The sequence below is a fragment of the Accipiter gentilis genome, chromosome 9 (genome assembly GCF_929443795.1).
Source record: "Accipiter gentilis chromosome 9, bAccGen1.1, whole genome shotgun sequence".
NCBI classification, from domain to species: Eukaryota; Metazoa; Chordata; class Aves; order Accipitriformes; family Accipitridae; genus Astur; species Astur gentilis.
The window spans coordinates 15866176-15887083 of NC_064888.1; the positions used below are offsets into that span (position 1 = coordinate 15866176).

The 20908-nt window shown below is 42.1% G+C and overlaps 1 protein-coding gene across 11 annotated transcripts in view; it reads right to left on the bottom strand.

The window, feature by feature from the left end:
* ZMIZ1 (zinc finger MIZ-type containing 1) overlaps positions 1-20908 on the bottom strand; it is a 362912-nt gene that overhangs the window by 234820 nt on the left and 107184 nt on the right. For 10 of the 11 annotated variants that reach the window (XR_007507221.1, XM_049809830.1, XM_049809846.1 and 7 more), the window contains exon 3: positions 3201-3283. The exons of the other annotated variant lie outside the window; for it this stretch is intronic. The gene's annotated coding sequence lies outside the window, so the exon portion shown is untranslated. The remainder of the gene's footprint in view (positions 1-3200; positions 3284-20908) is intronic. 11 annotated transcript variants of the gene reach the window in all.

Below are 20908 nucleotides of genomic sequence, written 5' to 3' on the forward strand. Positions count from 1 at the left end.
AACTTCTGATGTAATGAATAATCTGACTCAACAACAAGCCCATCTTGATATGGTTATAAACCTTCCACTGACCATGCCCTGAGCGGCGTCATGGAATACACAGCCACATTGCTGGGGTGATTTTTTGCTGTGGCAAAGCTGGAACAAGCAGTTCCTACCTCTGGCCGCCTGTTACCAGCTCCCCTTGCACTGCCCTCTCCCCACCCCTCCTGGTAGCATTAGGACAGCTTTATGGCACTGTGTGGCGAACGGGGTTGGTTAAGCTAAAAATAGTCTGTTCATCCTCTCCCTTCTTCCCCATTTTTGCCGGGTTATTTTTAAAATGGGTCAGTTCTCTACCCTTGTTCAACAGGCAGCTCAGCTCGGCTGGAAGTGGAAAGGAGGAGGAAGAGGAAGAGGACAAGAAGATGCATCTCTGCCAGCCCAGTGGTGTAAGAGGGACTGCAGGGTCTCCTTCAGCCCACCTTGCCGCTAAGACATAACATATCCATGACATTACAGACTAACACAGAGGTCCTCGCAGTCCCAGTTTGAGTTGGTGTTTGCAAAGTCTCAAAAGGAGCACATGCTATTCCTACAGTTAGAAAGAAAAGGTTTGCATAATCTTAACCCTCATATCCCAGGAGCCAGAACTAATACCACGCTTTTCTGATTTGACTTGGGGATTCTACACCACCACAGCAGGACTTCGGAAATGGCTCTTCACTGTAACCTTGTTTGAGTGCTCATCTTTTGTTTGCATTACTCTAGCCTGCAAGATGACAGCTATCAAGTCAGATTACTGAATGCCACTCACAGTGACACATGCCAAAAGTAAACCATTAAGACCGACTAAATAGCAGAGTCAGACTTAATGTGTAGGTTGCCAGGTATTACATGAAGTAAGAAGTAATTCTAGACAAATGCAGTAGTTAAAAAAGTGCCAAATATCTTTTAACTGAAGTATCTTTTAACTTTGTTTAAAAAAAATAAATAGATGAATTCTTAAAATTCTTTGGACTGATGAGATAAAAACTCTTTTGAATTCCTAAAACACCCCCAACACCTAAAGTGTAATGAATTTAGGCTGCCAAAGAAGGTGGGGAGGGGGGGGAAGATTTAATAATTTTAAAAAAACACCCAACAACCAAACAAAAAAAACCCAAAACTTCCTAACCCACCCCCTGTTCTTTCTGTGTGTTTATGAAGCCTCCGGAAATACCATGGCAAACATTCCAGCTCTACAGCAGTGAGGCCATGTGACCCGAAGGCACAGCAAGGAACTTCTTTCCCAAGTTTCTTCATGGAACAGAAAAGTGATTTTTATTTAATTTTTTTAAACCAGGATCCAAGTCTAGAGACATCTCCAGGAAATTTTCAGGAACACAGTTTTAAAACAGGGTGGTTTCTTGGTGTGGGGGTTTTGGGTTTTTTTTGTTTTCTGCTTTGTTTGGGTTTTTTAAATTATTATTTGTTGCATTTCTATGCCTGCACACATTATTTTTATAACAAAAGACGGAAGTCTTAAGCCTATATTTGGGGTCATAAAATACAGTATCCTCTTTAAAGTACCACTAAAAACTATTTGCAATGTCCTCTAAATCTCCTGTTAGAGTTACAATCAGTACTATTTTATTTCTTAATATAGCCAAGATCTTTTACCGGCAAAAATTATGGCAGTTAAAACCTCTCCTCCTTCTAGCATTCCAGTGTGATTTCAGTTAGAACTATTAATGAAAGGATTTATACACATGAACTTTGCTAAACATTATGGAAAAAGTACTCAAAATGTGAACTGTTATTCAACAACCTTCCATTTTTACAAAAAATCATGTGTAAGTACTTGGTAGTAATTGTTTAAAATGTAGGAGTGTAGATGAATCATAATGTAATAGTTGAGCATCAGTTGAAATTTGTGTTTTGTCTTAAAAGAAAATAAGAAAGCATCACCATACAAAAAGGAAAACAGTCCTGCAGTACAGAAGCACAGCAAATGGCAGGCACACACCACTAACTTGCTTTCGTAGCCATGTCAGAAATGCTTCTAATTATCAGAGGTAAAAGAGGGATGGCATTTCTGCTGGAAGCAAGTTTTACACTTTAGTCTTTCCTCTCCCCCCTCTTTCAGCCTATAAATATTAGTCTTACACAATTTTCTCCCATACAGCTTGTGAAAAGGTTGAGTTTTTCAAGGCTGAGAGCAGACAGAAATGTTCATCAAGAAATGCCTTCAGGTCAACTGTCTGTAGCTCATCAAAGTGCAGCACTGAAAATATGGATGAGGAGGAGGTATATGAGCATGGTAGAACACATTAAAAAAAGAACAACAACAACAACAATCTATGTTCTGATGATCATTAACTTTTTTCCTTTTGGAAATGGGTTCAGTTATTATCCGTGCACCCTCACTGGTGATGGGCACAAGGGTACCGACTCCTCCACCCCCAATTTCAGCTGCATTGAAAATAACTACAAATACATGAGAGTGTCTTTAATGCTATTTCCCAACATAAGGAAATGCTACGGGGATATGACAAGGAGTGAAAGTGGAAATGACCCACATAACAGTGTAGGGAAAGGCAGGTGGTCCACAAGAAAATTAATACGTAGATCAAATTCTTGAGAAGCTCTGAACTACACTGGAAATAAGACAAAGATGAGATTACCTATTGCTTTATAAAATACTGAAAATATTTTAAAAAAACAACAAATAAAGCAAAAGCAGCAACAGAACAAGTTTGCAAAGATTATTTTTCTTAAGCAGGCGACAGAAACCCTGGAGTGTCCACCCTGTGTTTTTTTTAATTCTGTACAACAGCTGGACATGAGCTATTGAACACATTATTGAAACTACTGTTCATTTCTACTCAAGCATTTCTACTTTGTTTATTATAAATGCACATTTATTGGCAGCAAGTAGAACATATTATTGCTCTGTTTTATAGCTCGAATGGCTCACGCAACGAATAATTTGTTTGTATTCTGTATCAGGATCGATATTGTACCAGGGATAGCCTGAGGAATGTTTATGCTGAGGGCTTTGCTTGCAGGGTTTTGTTGTTGCAATCAATTGACCAAACAGGCCTGCTTCTTAAAACAACAAATAAACTTTGATAGTGACCAGATCGGCCCTTAAAGCATAAAACACGATGCAGCGCCTGGAAAAAGACTGAAGGCCCACAAGTGTTTTTACTGCCTGATGGTCCATAAAGCTTTCCTACCTGTGTATTTCCCACTGGCCTTTCTTCCTCTTGGTAGCTGGGGACTGTTTCCTCAGTGCCCTCACATAACAAGATTCATTTTCCTGCAATAAAGATAAAGACACATCATGCTTCTGTTCTCCTGCAAAACATGGCAGCATTTGAAGAAGCTCACTGAGCAGATCTGAAATGAATGAAGAGCATTTAGGAGTCCCAGGACCAAGCCTGGAGGACCAGATCTGAGGCTGGATTGGGGTTCAAGCCCAGCTCTGCCACCTCCAAGCTTTTGAGACTCACTCCAGCACTTTAAGTCTTACCGGTTTTCTTGCCTGTAACAATGAGATGAGGAAAAGCGAATAAGCATTCTGCTGAGGTATAGATCAAAATTTCCTGAGCCAAATGGTAATTTTTTTTTCAGTTAAAGGTCATGCTGAAGTCTCTTTTATTCTCTTTATAAAGGGTATTCACTGACTGTTGTGAGCTAAGTGCCATTAAAAAAAATAAACCAACCCCAAACTCTGCTTAAGCGCATACACCAAAATACCTCAAAACCACCATCCTGTCTGTAGCAAAACAAAGCAAGTTTATGGATTACGTTGGCACAGCACTATGACTTCTAGGAAATGCATTTTAATTATAAAGAAAGACTGCAAGGGGAGACAGGGGAGTGTTTATGGGCAGAGTGTATTTTGTTGCATGCTGTTTTAGCAGGCAGACAAGGTATCCTTACAAGCTTATACTACTAGGCTCCAAAACTCAGCAAATATTGAAGAAAGGAGCACTATGACTACACTTTGATTCTCTTTTGACTAACTTCCAAATAACTGTCATGCAAAAGAATTTTCCATCAAACACGAAAAAGCAACTATTACAGAAAAAAAAAAAAAAGGCACACAATTTGCAGCCAGTCCAGGTTGCTCCCCAAGGACCAGCTGTGGGAGCAGACACTTCCATAACAACTCATATGATGCAAAAGTCACAGGTGACTTAAAAAACACAGAAGAAAAACCTCAAGTTATTACAAATAACTTGTTAGTCACATCCAGTATTTGTTTTGCAGTCATATTTATTCTGTTCACTGATAATTCACAAAGAATAAAAACATGCCTGAAAACCATATGTTGGAAACAGTCATCCCACCCCGACACATACAGTGCCACCAAGGGGCCAGTCTGCTTCAGACAGGAACTCTGCTGGTTTCCTTGTCTTACAACAAACAGCAATTTTAGAGAAGTTACATATTGACAGGCACCCTGAGTGAATGATTGGCTTTTAAGGCCTCATTGAACTGTAAATGTTTTCCCCCAGAACATATTTATTCTCATCCAGAAATTTTCCCCAGTGCTTTTGTTCTGCTCATACAAGCCAGGAAAAACATGTTAATTGATTCAGATTTAGTATGTGTTAACATGACTTTCTCAGCTAATGCAGACTGGGTCTTTAATGAAGTTGGAATTAGTTATTTATCCAACTTCTAAGTTTGTTCCTTCAAAGGATAAACTTTTGTTCTGTCTGCCCCAGGAGCTGGATACCAGTCCAGGTGCCACGGGATGGGACTTTGGCAAACTGGGCTGTAGCATTTACTTGGCAGCTTAAACTTTACCTCTCACTTCTCTCTCCTGGATGCTTGCTTCCAACCCTGCGTTTGCGCAGCTGCATGGTCTCGTAAACAGCTGTGCCAACGCAACACAGGGAACGGGCACAGGGCAGGAGTGCTCAGCCCTGATGGCAGAGGGTAGGAACAGAAGCTGCTTAAACCAGCTTAAACTGCACTGCTGCAACACATGAAGCCAAAGCTTCGCTCCCCTCCTCTGTGCTTTAGTTCTGCCCGTCTGTAAAACTGGCACCACAATTCCTACTTTGTTTTAGAAAGCACTTCTTAAAAGGGCTATCCCATTAACATTTCTGTGAATTCACATTACAGACCACCCACCCCTTTGGCAAATCAGGTGCAAGCTTATTCTAAGGACACTGGCACTGTCCCCATCAGCATCTGCTCCCGGGTTTCACCATGCAACCTGCTTCAGGGGCTGTACCGTCTTCCCCACCGCCGTCCCAGCCTGTTCCCGTGCCCTCATGCCAGCCCCGGCCCCTGCCAGCACACTCCACGGGGTTTTGCTCTGAACCGGAATCAGTTTCTAAAAATAAAATTAGCTCTTTATTAAAGCCTGACCCGTTCTCTCATTCTGTTTCTAGGAAGATGCCTCACTGGCACAGTATGGGGGTGGTGGGCTACACCTGAAAATGAGAATAGATGGGTGGGGAAGAGGAGGCAACTGGAAACACCTTAAACCTGGCATCAGCCACCCTTTCCAGGTGCAAACCCACGGCCTCCTCGCCGCGGCACAACTTGATGCCGCACAATCTCCACCATTTTCACATTCGTACCCCGTTCACGTCCCGTGATGCAGCGACACGAGCAGATACTGGAAAGCACCAAGTCCTTCCCACAAATGCCCACCGGTGCCCAATAAGGGAGCTGCTGGGTGGGAATTGGGGAAGAGCGAGGAGCGGAATGGGCAGCACTCCAGCTGGTGAATATTTCCTGCTCTTCCAGATCCAGCAGAGGGAGCACAAAAACGCAGGTTTTTTGGCCAAATACTTTTTTGGCTATGAACCGCTCGATGCTTGAAATCCCAGGCACTTTGTACAAGATTATTCCTATGATGATGCATATGTGGTGCATTACAAGCCCATAATAGACAAAACCCTTGCTCCGAGTAGATTACACCGTAAAAATCAATACGGTGAAGGAGACGACCAACACAAGCAGGGAAGGCTGCAGAAGTTGAGGAAGGAGAGGCAGCACAGCAGGGCTGCCAACTCTGGTGATTTTGCGTGTCTCCTGCAATACTAGGAATTTTTCCTGAAGTCAGCTCTCCAAAGTCTCATCATCACATAAAAATTTCAGCTTTCAGATTTTTGTTTGTTTGTTTTAAAGGATGTATCCCTAGGCCTCCAAAATTCAAAAGCAAAGCTGTAAAGGTGATTAAGGTAAACCCCAAAGACTCAAAAACTGGAAAAGAAGTATGAGAATCCCCCAAATTTTTTCTCTGTATGTCAGAGGAAAACAATCTCAACTCAGGGAATTTTACTTTATTTTACTTTATTTATTGCCAATTAACACACTTTTAATTACTGTTTCAGGAGTTGAGGGAAAAAAAAGGAGACTAAACAGTTCAGCAAACACTGAGGGAAACTCTTTTCTTCTGCCATCCCAAGGCTCAACTTCAGCCAAACACCTTTTCTCCTCCCCTTCGCTACTCTAACCTCCCTTGTTTCTGCCATGCCTTACGCTGGGTCCAGCCCAATGCCTTTGGTGAGGCAGCAGGCAGCCCAGGAGGCTGTGGGTTGTGGGTGCAGTGGTTTCTGTCTGCTCCTCCTCACTTCTCATTTGTCCTTCCACTGCTCCTTGCTGCTTCACTCAATCTCCCCTGTCCCAGCCTGGACTCCTCCTCCACTGGTCCCAGTCCCTCAAGGATGTCCTCGCTCTGGCCTGGGGTGGCTGCAGTCCCTCAGGGGTGCCCTCACTCCAGTCTGGGGCAGCCACAGTCCCTCGGGGGCATTCCTGAAGTGCAGCTCAGGTGATGCCCTCCACCCCTGCAGCCCCTGCCACCAAACCCAGTGATTTAGGCCCAGTATACCACGCAGTTTCAACATTTTTCTTTTAACATGGCACTCTGGTTCTTAGTGACTTTGCCAAGATGAATCAATGGAAAAGGTCAAAGTACGTAAGGGAAACACCCAGATCAAACTGTGCATCACGGCAAGTCTTAAAATTAAAGCATGTAAGAAACACTGAAGGGGGGAACTGGAAGAAATCCCAACAGAGAAGCAACAAAGAGTTCATCTTTAGGCCTCCTATGTCTCAGCCCTATCATTGCAATGGACTTGGGTCAAGCATAAACAACTTTCCCTGGTTTCTCATCACATCCTGGTCCCACCTGGTGGCTGCCAATTCTTAGAGATGGGTTTATTAGAGATCTTCCTGGACTATCACAGATCTTCCTCAGCCTCATCCTCGGAGGAAAGCAAGAGGGACCCCAGGGTATCTCATTGTCTACACCTCAGCACTCAGCCTGTGCTGGACTTAAATAACTGTAAATAAATAAAATTCTAAGGGTAACCAAGAGCAAAACCTTCAGTTTCCATACACAAAATACCACTTGGCCTCTACATACCCAAACAAAAATGAAGAGATAGCAAATACAAAACACACACACACAGAAATTCTTGGAAAACAGAAATACTGCAAAGATAGTTATGTTGTACAGTCTTCTTATGGAAATACATAAGGCAGGTGCGCTTCAGGGTATTTTTCCACTTTTACAAGTTATTTCCAAGTTCCAGCATTATTCTCCTTGAACTAAAGAATATGTTCAAACTCAAAATTCCTTTAAAACCACAGTGTGTCGGCAATCCCAACCTCTCATTTTTCCAGAGCTGTAACTGGGTCACAAGTGAAGAACAGAGAGTGCTGCACTTCCTAAATGAGCTTACTGGTCAACAGGCGTACTTCTGCTACGCGGGAAAATTTACAAACTTCTGCAGAGTGTTTAAATATTATATGCAGTCCTTGTTAGGTATCATAGCCTTCTATCAACTTGGGAGTTTTTAGAAGCTTGGGCTTTTTTAAATTCTAAAGCAACTCGGAATCAACACTGAGTGTATGCCTGACGAGCACTGGATGTTGTCCTCTGCCAAAAAAAGGGGCAGACTGCTAGTTTTATATGAAAAAGAAGAATAAAATGTTGCTAAAGTAAGCAATGCAAAATAGGCGAGGGGTTTGGGGTGGCAGGGGGGAGAAAGAGAGAGAGACTAAGCTCAAAGCAGGTTGGTGTGCTCCTTTCTTGGGCAGACACGGGGTAAGGAAGGAGAGTAAAGTTGGGAAGAAAAGATCTGGGGGAAAGGAAGCAGAAGGAAGAGGGGCAGAGGGACTGCAGCTTCAAACCGACAACTTGCAACTTTGCCTACACCTAGACTTGGTCCTCAGTAATCCTTATTAAAATCTGAGAACCAAAAGCACACGAACACATCCCACCAAAATGCAGCAGCCACAAGGTTGTAGAACACAGACATTCATCTGATGGAACAGAAAGGATGAACGCTCCTTCCAAAAACAAGCGGCAGGAAGCCACAGAAAGCGGCCACGCTGTACTGAAACCCTCCATGTTCCCCACCTGGCACCACCAAACACATCCTCCTCCCTGCCCCAGCAAGCCCTGGCATCAGCTCCCTGCCTGCATCCCACCAGGGCTCTCTGTGCCCCTTAAAGTCCCAGGCAAACCCTTGGCCAGCTCTCCCATGCTACAGCATTTCTTCCCAATGCAGTTTGTTCCCAAAACAGGTTCTTGCAGGGCAGATTGCGGGGGGCGACGGTGAAGCTCGCCATGCCGAACGCCAAAGCCGCTTAGAAATGCCATCAAACCTGTGGTTGGTGTATAACATTGTGATCTCCTGGGACATTTTCCAGGCTCACCCTGTTAGACAGTATGCTACCAGGGTAGAGCAAAAGAAGAACAAATCGCAGTAGTAAATATTTTCATTTTTTGCCTGTTGCCCCCCCCCCCCCCCCATTTTTCACTGGAGTAGAAGCATAAGTTTTGTTTATTCAGTCACCATTTCCTCAGTTAGTTTTCCTGATTTTTAACAAAACTTAGCTTTGATTTTTTCTTTGCATAAACAGAAATTAATCCATCTCAAAATTGTATTTCACATTATTTAAAAAAAACCAAAAAAAACCAAAAACCCAAACCAAACCACAAAACCCAACTGTAACTGGAGTACACTTTTTCTTGGATATAGAAAGCCATGAAGTTGTAATTTCTTTACTTTGAGATGGAAGGGAACGTTAGGCTTGTGTGATAGCCTCCATATATAAGACCTAACAGGCGCAGAAAGCAATATCATGATCTTCAGTTTACAACAACAACAAAATCCTTCGCTTCTCTCAACTTGTTCCACAAAAACCGCGTTGCTAGAAGAACCGCTTTTTCAGTCTGGCTCTCTTCTCCACGCTGCGTGTAAACTTAAGATGGGCTCCGCACACCTAAAGCCCCCAGGCCAACATCGCTGTTGTCCATGTCTGCTCTCCTGCCACAACCCTGGAAACCCTCAAGCTCCCAGGGCAGCGCCGCACCTTGCCTGCCTCCCTCCCAGTCCCACGCTCCAGATTTAAGGGGCTGCACATCGAGTCAGTAGGCTGGATCAGGGATCCAGCACCAGGATGGAAGAAGGGGTGTAAGCAGACACAGGGAAACAGGACTGGGAGGACGGGCACTTCGGTGCACCTTTGTGAAGACACACGCCACAGCTTTGCTGTGAAACAGTAACCAGATGCAGGTGGCTTTGGCCCGAGCTGAAATAAGAAAGATTTGTGCGTCTACACTGTGCAAGGGAGTCAGCCCAGCGGAGCTCTGCATCCCTCCTCCCAGCCCGGCTGCTCCTCCTCCAGCGCTTGCTCCAGCCTAGCAGCACCGCAGCCGGCAATAGCACAGATCAGCCCAGGAGCAGATGAATCCAAAACAATTAAAATCTGCAATTCGTTATCATTTCACAAGCGACCATCGTAGGAACGGCTCCTACCTAGTCCGCAGCAGACAGCAGCATATTAGACTGCATGTGTTTATAGCAGAAGACCGAGTTGCCAACTCACAGGCGTAGGATAACGAGCACTATTAACCTTGGCTTAAACTGAACCATTGTTCTGGAAATTGGACATCTCTTGTAAAATCCCATTATTAGAGACCATTTGCCATCTATTTCCGTAGCAACTTTTTTAGTTTGTTTTGTTCTATTTTAGAAAAATTTTCCCCTTCCCTTTCCCTTATATCCTATTGTACTTACACAGCCTTAAACAATAACCCACTCAAGCACAGCCATGGAAGTGATTTGAAGGAACAAAGGCTGCTTCTGGCATAGCCAGTGCATCTGACTTTCCCTGTGTACAGCTGCCTGCATATCCTCCGCAGATTTGCAAAGCACCAGAAGCTACTGATTTCCCTTCTGCTTCTCTGGTGTGTTGGATACAAAATAAAATGTAGGCAGGAGTCATCTACTGAAATTATACTTGAAGCATCAACTAGGTACAGGTGAGTCACAAGCAAGTTCTGCAGCTAATCTTGCTAAAGGAATAGGTAGGAGAAGGCTGACCTAAAAAGAAAGCAGTATCCATGAACAAGATGAATTTAAAATAAATAAATAAATAAATAACTCTAACTCCAGGAGGCGGTGCAGTGGAGGCAGGGTGTCTCAGGAGTGTCTCAGGCTCTGCTAAAGAAGATTATTGCCACATCTAGCAGTGAGCACCCACCCAAGTTGTGTGCCATCAATTTAATTCTCAAACGAGACTAGCAGAACAGCGAGACAGGATTAGACATGCTTGTTTTTAACCATTCAGTCCTCTCTCTGGCGGAATACTATCAGCACAGCATTGGCATCAAAATTACTACCCTTCAACACGCACAGAGCACATTTTTAATTTTACATGTAGCAGTTATGTCATATGGGGTTATTTATTTTTAAATTTAAAGTGGTAAAACATATTTAATCTGTTTTGAGAAAAGAACAAATTGATTTAGTGAGCAGTTCAAGGCTCTCCCTGGAGACACTCAACCACACTCAGCAATCTGGATATAAGTTTAGACTTCGCTGAAGTAATTTTAATTGTAGGTCGTAAGAAATGTCAAGATAGAAAATATCAAGGAATACTAAAAATTAAGCCATCATCTCCGAGACTAACAAATGTCTTCTATTTGGCAGTAGAGTATTATTTTAAATCTTTATGGTATTACTACTTAAGCACAGTAGCACAACAAATGGCTTAGAGCTGAATGTAATACATGCACATTATTTTTGCTGGGGGGGGGGGGACAGGGATGGGGGATGAACCCAAAACGTGCATTAAGGGAAAAATACTGGGGTGAAAGAAACTTAAAACGCTACACTTGTGATGGCGGTGGTGTATGTTTTCCACTTTGTTTTATTACACTAAACATCTTTTGTTTATAAACAAAATGTTTTGTTTCATCTTTGTCAGAAAATGTTCTGCCCTAATACAGTATGAAACAGGGTTGCATATACAGCAATACACATAATGCAGAAAGGGAGCACAAAAGTGAGGGAAAGATGTTTTTTAAAGAAAACTTTAAAAACAAACAAACAAAAACCCACAAAGCCTTAAACACTTTCCGAGCTTTGTGCCCAGGTTTTATAAGGAAAAAACCCTCTTCGTTTCTTCTTAGCTAAAAAGTACTTTTTAAACAGTTTTTTCATGTGGAAAGTAACCCCCGACTTCTGTCCTGTATTTTTTAACTAGACCCCCCATTTACTAAAACCCTTTTGTAGAACTTAGCTGAAATCCCCCAAATTTTCCTTTGTCCACTTGCCTCAAATAACAATGACAAAAGAGGGCTCTGACCTTAGCAGCAGAAAGCTAAAACCCCTCCAGTTTAACTTCTTAAAACAGAGGAAGTTAAAAATTAGGTGCATTCATTTTCAAAAGCAAAGAACAGTATCTAAGAGCTCTTACTGAAGTATCTAAAGAAAATATATATAACCTATCTCCTTCTCCCATATTCTCCTATCTGAAATAAAGTTTAAAGGTAAGCATTGTGAAATCAAGGGCAGATTTTTTTAGCATCCCTGCCTAATAACCTTTTAAACTCGATCAATATACAAATTTCCATTCCTGCCACTATCTTCCACTCATGGCAATGGAGACAAGAAGGGTATTTCGCCCCTTTTAGTTAAATCAGAATGGAACTCACCAGTAAACAGGTATTTGAACAGAAAGCAGCTCAAGTGATTGCTAAAGACCGACATTAAGGAAAACAAGTTCATGTGCGTGGAAGGGAAAAAAGGTAATTTTAGCATCCTATATTGCTGCCAATCAACTCATCAATTAAAAATTACAAACACTAATTTCATTGGTTTTAGCCACTGTCCCTAGAAGGTGTGCCAAAACCTATGGATGAGCGCATCTCTCTCTAAATGGGAAGCTAAGCATTTCACGCAAATTCAAATCTATCCATTGCCAAGTCCTTTTTCTTGACCGCCCTCACATCAGCTCACCGAACACACCATAGTCTAACCATCTTCTTCTGTAAGATTAAATGCCACGTATGTGTGCGTACACGCACATGGGGTAGCACGGGGGCTGTCGCCTGCTTTTCCTGCGTCAGCAGCGCTGTCATGCCAGGGAAGCGCAAAGCAGGAAAGCTGCAACACCACAACCCAAGTAAGATGCAGGCAAACACAATTTTAGAGATCCAAGCATTTTATGCAAATTAATGAAATAAAAGCACCGAAAGGAATAATTGCACAGATGCCTCAGAGGAAGAGTCATATCTTGGGATCTGATAGCTAGAAGCAGAGCAGTCTTTCCCCCATCTTCCCTGCAAGTCATTTGGTCGCAGCAGATGAACGCTCCTTGCCGTCTATCACACAAGCTGTTATGCAAGTACTCCCAAACTGGTAGCCCTGGATCCTGGTTTTCTGGTCCCCTGGAGGGCTGCAGGGCAGGGTCCAGGGCCTCCCCCATGCCAAGCGCTGCCAGGCTGCCCACGCTGAAACTCGAGGTCATCGGCAGCTCGGAGAGGCAGCCGAGAGCAGGCAACGTTGCACAATTTGTGTTCTGGGCGGACATCTGAGCTGGAAAGACAGTCATTTCAAAACAAGCTGAAGTTTGCCTCGGGATCTCCTAAGTTTTACTGCAGGCTGTTCTTAAACTCTTCCACTGATAGCATTTGTAAAACTCTGATTAATTTTCTGTGACACTGAAAGAGGGAGGGAGAGACCCTAAACAAAACCCCAGCCCTGCCTCACTGACTTCACTCCTTACATCCGCACAAACCTCCCCTCGCCTCTCTCCTGTCCTTGAAAGCCCTTTCCCTCCAACACGCCAAAAGCTTTTCACCCATATTAAAGCCACTAAACCCATATTAAAGCCACTAGCATCCAGCCCCAGCTCTGAACAGGTACTGCTGTGGCAACGGCACTACTCTGTAAGAGGTGAGCCCTGCAAAATCTTGCTCAGGCACTTTGAGACGTGGCTGCCGCTGGCCATCTGCCACGTCCCGCTGACGGAGAGGGGGCTCCCCACCATGGAGCTGGCCGGGGGGGGGGGGGGGGGGGGGGGCTCGTATCCACACCTCCGCTTTTGCTTGTGCGTGGGGTGGTTCGGCCCAGGAAAGTGCATTTTCGTTAAGAAAGTGGACGGAGAGTTTCAACAACTGAGGCAGAGGCAAACAATTGCCTTCTGGCAGCTCTTCTCCCGGGGTGGGATGGACATCTGAGGAGGGGTGAATTGGAGGGAGAACAGCTGTTTGCTCAGTGAATGAGTCACAGGACTCGGCTATTAATTCTTCCTCCCAAGAGAATATGCCCCCATGCCAGCCCACCCACCATCCCATAAAACAAACAAACATATAATGGAGGTCAGGGAGGGGGAGCTCAGTAAGAGGAAAGGAAGAAAAGGGGAAAAAAATACCCAAGCATTTAATATTTACATAAGAATGAAATGTTTCATTAATTACATACAGAATCAATTTGCAGCTATTTTCCTTAAATTTCTCAGTCAAACCCACAGATTTGAAGCACTTTGAACTGTGCTGCACCAGTAATTGTGGATGAATATTTTAGATCAGTCTTGAATCACTGTACTGCACACACCAAATGAACTAATAAGCTGCTCATGTGTGGACTACTAATGTATTTTCTTTCTTTCCTAGACAGATGGAGTACAGTCTAAAATCAGTTGAATTAGCTACAGGGAATCTTCAGAAAGGCTTAGAAAAATCTTTCATTCTACTGTTTTATTAAAAATACCCCTCAATAGCCTGCATGCGTTAAAAAGGAGCCAAGAAGATGCAGAAAAACTCAAATAAGTTCACAAAGATACGAAGGAAGAGTCGGACATTTCGCATGACTATAGGAACCTCCAGAGAGTGACAATGAATAGTGCGTTGTGAAATATTATTACAGGACTATTGAAAAGATGGACATCCTTGCCATCTAGATGATATTTATCACAATACATCCATTTATGGGCAGTCGTTTTAAATCACACATAGTGGCATATCAATTCTGTAATCTGACAGATGTGTTCTAGTTTACAGAAGCATCTGTTGAGTCATCAGGACATCAGAATAGTTAATTGCACTTTGGGGATGCTTTCAGAGATTAAAAGTTCCCTTATTTCAAGCAAATTTTAAGTGTCCTCATAGATTAAACTCCTTTTTCATATACAAAATTAACATATGCACCCACACTTGAGAGAAATTAATGTATGAAATGTAAAGAATAACGTCCCTGAGGGATTATCTGTTTTCTTCCGCCTCCTGTACACCGTGCCTCACACTGTGCTCAGCAATGTGGAACAGAGAACAAAGATACAACTTGAATGACGCATAATTCTGAAATATAAACTAAGACGTGGCCTACGCTGGCTGGGCGAAGAATACAGAAGAAGCTGCCTTTGGTCAAGAACTTTTAAAAAAACGTTTAACAGCTGAAAACTGCTAGATGATGTCTGCTATCTCTTTTTGGCAAAATGCTTATAATTGTATTTCAGAAGCCTTTATTACTGTTTATTCTAAAAGAAACGCTGTACAGACTGTATCTTTCACCACCACAAGAGTATGAGACAAGCCAGGAGAACCACCCACAAGATTAAACATGGGCTGAACGACATTAAGCCATCCCCCCATCTGAAGTTATACCAGTTGCTTCTTTTATGTAGCTAGGGCCTGGAAGTAACCTATCTCCATTCATACACCTAATTCTCCAAATATTTGCATGAAAAGATCAAAAAACCTTGTGGAAGACTCCTATGAGTTTGCAACATGTGTGAGCAGATGACATCTTTCCCAATGCTTCCAGCCTGAATCTCCTTGCAACTTGCTGGCCTGTATAGCAGTAGGAGGATTAAGAAAACGTATCTCTTAGGAAGAAGGATCCATCATATAAACTTTGATTTAAAATAATCTAGCAGTGGATTTTTTGTTTGGTTAGTGTTTTACCAAAAAACCAATACAACAAAATGAACCAACCAAAAAAGGTATAGTCAGCTGTTTTCAGACATGACTGAAGCTATCTCGTCTGTAGCTCAGGAACCACAGGGTTCCATGATTAATTCAATGAACTATTTGATGATGTCGCTCAATAAGTGATCATAAAGCTAAAGTGCAAGTGCATAACCAAGAGCACCATACAAGACTACAGATACCAACACGGCATCTAGGTTTTGCTTCCTATAAATCTAAAAGCAACAGCACACCTCAATCTAAGTAGACTGTTATTCTTTAGTGCTGAGGAAATCAAACTTCAAGCGAGAGTGTAAAATTTCAGACACACACTGACCATGCTTTAAAAAGGTCCCATACTTTTGAAGTTACAGCATAGTCCCTTGCTGCTAAACCAAACTGAGACTGCTGTCTCAGTTGCATTAAATTATTAGCTAATTAGCCCTGAGTAAGGACAACAGTGTGTTCATGCTGGCAAGCTGTGAAAAGAACACTTCAGCAAAGAAGATCAATAGCATTTTTGTCTGGCTTACAATAAGAAAACTGCTGGCCCAGGTTATGAGTTTAAGCCATTTTTCATTTGGCAGACAAGACAGCACTAGTGACAGATCAATACAGTAACTTTATGATAGGCTGCTGCTCCTGCAGATGGCAGGACCATAAACAGGCATCATTTTTAAAGCCTGGAGCAATCCATTACTCAGACAGAAACCACCTGACCTTTTATAGTATTTAGACATTCCTACACAAAAAGGAAAATCAGAAAACAAAACAGAGGGAAAATCAGGAGGATGAACTGTCCTGTGAGACAGAAGGGAATACTAGCTGTTTGAAAGTCAGTATTTAAAGTAGCAAGCTTCTACGCTATTTGGGAGATCACACTAAAGCCACAAGGTTCACACCAGGTAACGACTTATCCCTTCAAAATAAAAATGTTACTGGGGATCAGTTCTTATGTGATGCAATTTTCTTATCTCTATGTTATGTGGGATAACAAAAGAGCCTATTTATTAATCTTAAAACAAACCAGCCAACCAACCACTTCAATGTGTCCTTAAAACATTAGATGAGTCACTTTAACACCTGCCATTGGTAAGCATTTGAGAGAATACCGTTACAAATGGGTGGTTATTTTTCCCATATTGCAGTATACATACTGTAGCATTTGCACGTATGGTTTGTTATTCTGTACCAGTATTAGAATTGCCTGTAGTGTTCCACTATTTTAACAAAGGTAAAGGAAAACAAGAGGAAGGTTTTATAATTCTAGTGCTTTTACGGTAAGACCTCTAGTTGAAGAGAATGTAAACGATAGCACCTTAATAAATTATTCAGGCCAGGTCTTCAGCTGAGGACACAGGTGGAGCATCTGGCCCTATATTTACAGTCTTCTCTTTACTATAAACATGAAATAACCACAGAACACAGTGAATTAATCACACCAACTTGCCTCTGTGTCCCTGTCTGAGGCTGGTTTGTGTCAATTACTAGAGAAATATCTGCTTAAGCAGGAAACTAATTTTACAAAAGCACATTGGGTTCATGGGCTTTCATCAATACTTTTGGTTGCTGCAAGTAACTAATTAACGTTAATGTCAACATAAAGGATAGAAGGAAGAGGAAAATATTAACAAGCACAATATAAAAACTGAGCTGGCTGCTTCTTTCCCATACAGTACTGCCATGCAACTGGCTTTCAGTCCATGCCTGAAAAAATGAGTTATTATTAATTTGGTCACTAATTTTACCTTGTATGATGTAAGCAAACAGCACTACATTTTTCCCCTTTAACTAATGCCAGTTATGCACAGCATTAGTTTAAAATGCATCCGAATAGGACCCAAACCACAAGTCTTTTGACTGGGCTCCACTCGTGCTAAGAATAACTTGGTGCACACATACTCTACGCGAAACCTGCCAACGATGTGCTTTGCTCCAAAACTAGCCCCCTGCACCTTCTACAAGATCCTATATACATCAACCTGTGTTAAAGCAGGAAACCTAGGTATTGAATCCATTTTTAAAACAAATGGAATTTCTTTAAACTCAAAGGCGAAGAATGGTTTCAACAGTTTCACATTCATAATCCCACCGCTTTTGAGCACGCACAAGGGCTCTTTATAACCAACTGCGCTTAGACATGCTGGCCGCCACGCCTGCCAGCCACCAACACTTGGTTTCAACCCAGAGACTCTGCCAGCCTACCTCAAAATCACTGGTGCAGACACACAAAACAGCAGCCCACAATTCTGATTTGCAGGACACAAAATATCCTTAGAGATGATGCCCCCGTGATCAGGCTAAACATGACGCTAAGTAAACACAATGGCTTGGGTTTGTCGTTCGTTTTTTTGGTTTGGTTTTGGTTTTAAGTAAGCTGACTAGGTTTTTGGTTGCAAAAGCCCCACATATTTGTAAAAAAAAATAATTGCAGCACTCGGAAATAATTATTGCTTCTTCTTTTTACAATACCTCAATGTTGTCGTTCAATTTTAAGATAATACAAAGCATTTCACTCACACCACGGCGTATGGGTGCAGGTAGCAACCCCATGCTGGCTGTTCCAAAACACTGGCTCAGCCTCAGCACACCTGGAACGCGCATCCCACTTCAGCTGACCACCGCTTCTGGGAAGGAGGGAAGGGGACTGGGTCTTCTGGAGCTTGGCTGCATGGACACTACCTAAAAGCAGTGTCAGGAGGAGTGATCACATAACCTGGCATCGGACTACCTGAGGCATGTGTTCAAAAGACGGGGCAAGAGCATCTGCCTAGAGTAAAAGGGAAGAGAGCCCCTTGCCCTCAAGAAGCAGGAGGCCATACTCCTCCTGCACCCAGAGTGATTATTATTATTTGCTTTTTGGTGCAATGACTCCTTAGTATGTATTTTCTTCAGCACTTCAGCCACTTTTATCTCACTCCTCCACTGAGCATGCTTCTGTATTTCTGTTTCTTATGCTTTTTTCTTCTTTTCCCTACATCCTATTGGATCTAAGTTCCAACACACTATTTCCTTCTCAGCAAGGTCCTTACCATAACTTTGATTTTTCCTTAATTTTCCTCTGTCCCTGGTAGGATCTAGACTACACCCTTCATCCCAGACTGGCCTCTGCAGACTCCTGTTCTGTCCTCTTCGATCAAATTCCGTGGACTTTCTGTACCAAGAGAGTTTTAGTCAAGAGGGACATTAACTCTCCTTGTTGCTATTGTACTATTAAAATGACATGTCCCTTGTCTAAAGATAGCACCATGTGAACACCTTTATAGACTTTAACATTACCACCAATGAAGCGAAAGTCCATTGAGGACCTCCACAATTTCTGGTTGAAGAAATTGTACATAAGTGACAAATCCACAAATACAAATGACCTTGCAGCAACTTTGCTACTGTTCAAGAGGTTAATTAAGTTAAAGCAAAAGAAAACCAAAGACAGGCTTCCAACACCACACCAAACTTCCTTGTCATTATGGTTCCAGAATCCAGATTAACTACAAAAACCATACACAACACCTTATTGTCTATTTTTCTTCCCTAGCAAAATCTTGCTTGAAAAGCTGTATCTTAACACTTGCTTCGTATCCATCCAAAAAAGAAAACCAGCTCTTTACTTTGTATTTTGGATACTGCATTCATGTGAGAGACACCTATTTCAGCATAGACTTTGCCACTGTAATAAAATGATAAACTATTAGTTGGATAGTAAAGCATTTGTGAAAGGCACCATCTCTCAATTATGTATAGTGCCGTGATCATATTTAACTCCATGAGGTGACCAGAAGGCAAGATCACAATGCATATATGAATAACATAAATAAGGAGATCAAAATAGTGCATTCATACTACACATTGTTCATACTACCATCCACCAGAAGGAACCCTTTTGAGTGTAACAAAGTAAAGGTATTATAATTAGAGAGTTCATAATGCCATTTAATCAAGTGTGGAGCTGCAGCACAGTGGGTTGTATACCAAAGACAAAACCACATGAAGCTGTACAATGCAGAGTGCAAGAAAGGGCACACATATTCTTCAGGGAAAATAACAAGTTACTACAAAGCCACGTTTGTTTCCAAGTACTCAATGAAGAGAGTTTGCGTAGTAGGTAATTTTACATCATGAAAATAAGTTATTTCATAAACAGCAAATTAAATATGACCACAAAAATGTCTTTTGATTCTTACAGAAAACCCCAGATTTGAGTTCTCAATTTGCAAATTAATTCTTCATAGTTTTACTGGAAGAATTAATTATACTTCAACAATATTATAATTATTTTTCTACTTCTGCTTATTATTTACGAAGTACTTTACCATAACTAACCAGTTTCCGTGACACCTCTAGAAGTCTCCATGTAGTGAGGCCGAGACGGGAGTATCCTGAGCTATCAGCAGAACAGCAAGGGTCAAGTGAAATCAGGAATAAAACTGAGGACTTTTCCACAATAGGCCATTTTCCCAGGGGTCACGGTATCCTTGGCACACCTAGCATGAGATGCTTCTTATGATCAAGATCAATGTAACAACCGCTGCTTCCTGTGTCTCAAAACCAGACTGGGAACCACCCTGATCCTCTCCCATGAAACAGAAAAATGTATAATAATAATAAAAAAAAAAAGTAGTCGGAAATCACTCTCGCAAATGAGAGGGATCAGACATTCGCTCACATGTTTTAGATTAGCCTCCTGACCAACCTGAAAGATCTTGCACATCCTACCTGCCCAGGACTCATGTCGTTGGTTGGCAGGAGGGAACACCCCACACAAGGAAGGACCCTACTGACAACAGTTGCAGCTGCTACTCATGTCCCTTTTGATACACCAAAGATGTCCAATGTCCTTCTCTATAGAAACAGTGTAAAAGCTACTCCTGCCCGAAGTAGCCTATGTTTTAACATACCATAACCTTTTTAGGAAAACATGAAAAATAGTTTCGATTTTATGTGTAGAGAAACTTGCTTGACAAACACAGTAAGTCAGGAGCACAACCACGGAATGTTCCCAGAAAAGCATGTGGGATTTGGAGCACAAAGTGTTATGGTACAATTGCTATTTATTTCACAGATGCAGCTAAGGTATCCTACAGACCTTAGCTTGATGTTTGATTCGGGGCCTTCAGAGCCCAAATGTAATTTTTCATCATAATACATAAATAACAATAAATACACCAAACGTATGTCTCCGAGTTAACAGGTAAGTGTAACTTATCACACAAGTAACATCAGGAAAATTAAAGCAGAAAAAATGACACGGCAGCACAGAGCTTCAAAAATTACTCTTGGGCAAGCAAGTGTCTTCAGATTGTAGAATTACTTAAAGATTTGTTATGTATGTAACAGCACATTCTCAAATGACTGCAGATCAAGAAATAAAAAGGTGTGAATTAAAACAGGGTCTGATTTAACTCCCATTAAGGTGCAAAAAAGATTCCCATTGGCTTCAGACAGTGTTGGGTCGTACCCTAGTCACACTACCACGCAAGTTTCCTGTGCCTTTTAGCTTATTTGTATGACAGCTACACAGCCAGCCGTTCCCAAACCAGCAAGGTATGACCTTCTGTCTGTCTGGATGTTCTTCATGGACAACAGCTTGACACCCCTCATGGCCAAAAAAGGACTTTGCAAACTGGAAGTCAATTTTATCATAACCTATAGATTCCCACTCAACCCTTGCCATGTCCAGAGAAGCACTGTGATCAGGAGCCATCTATC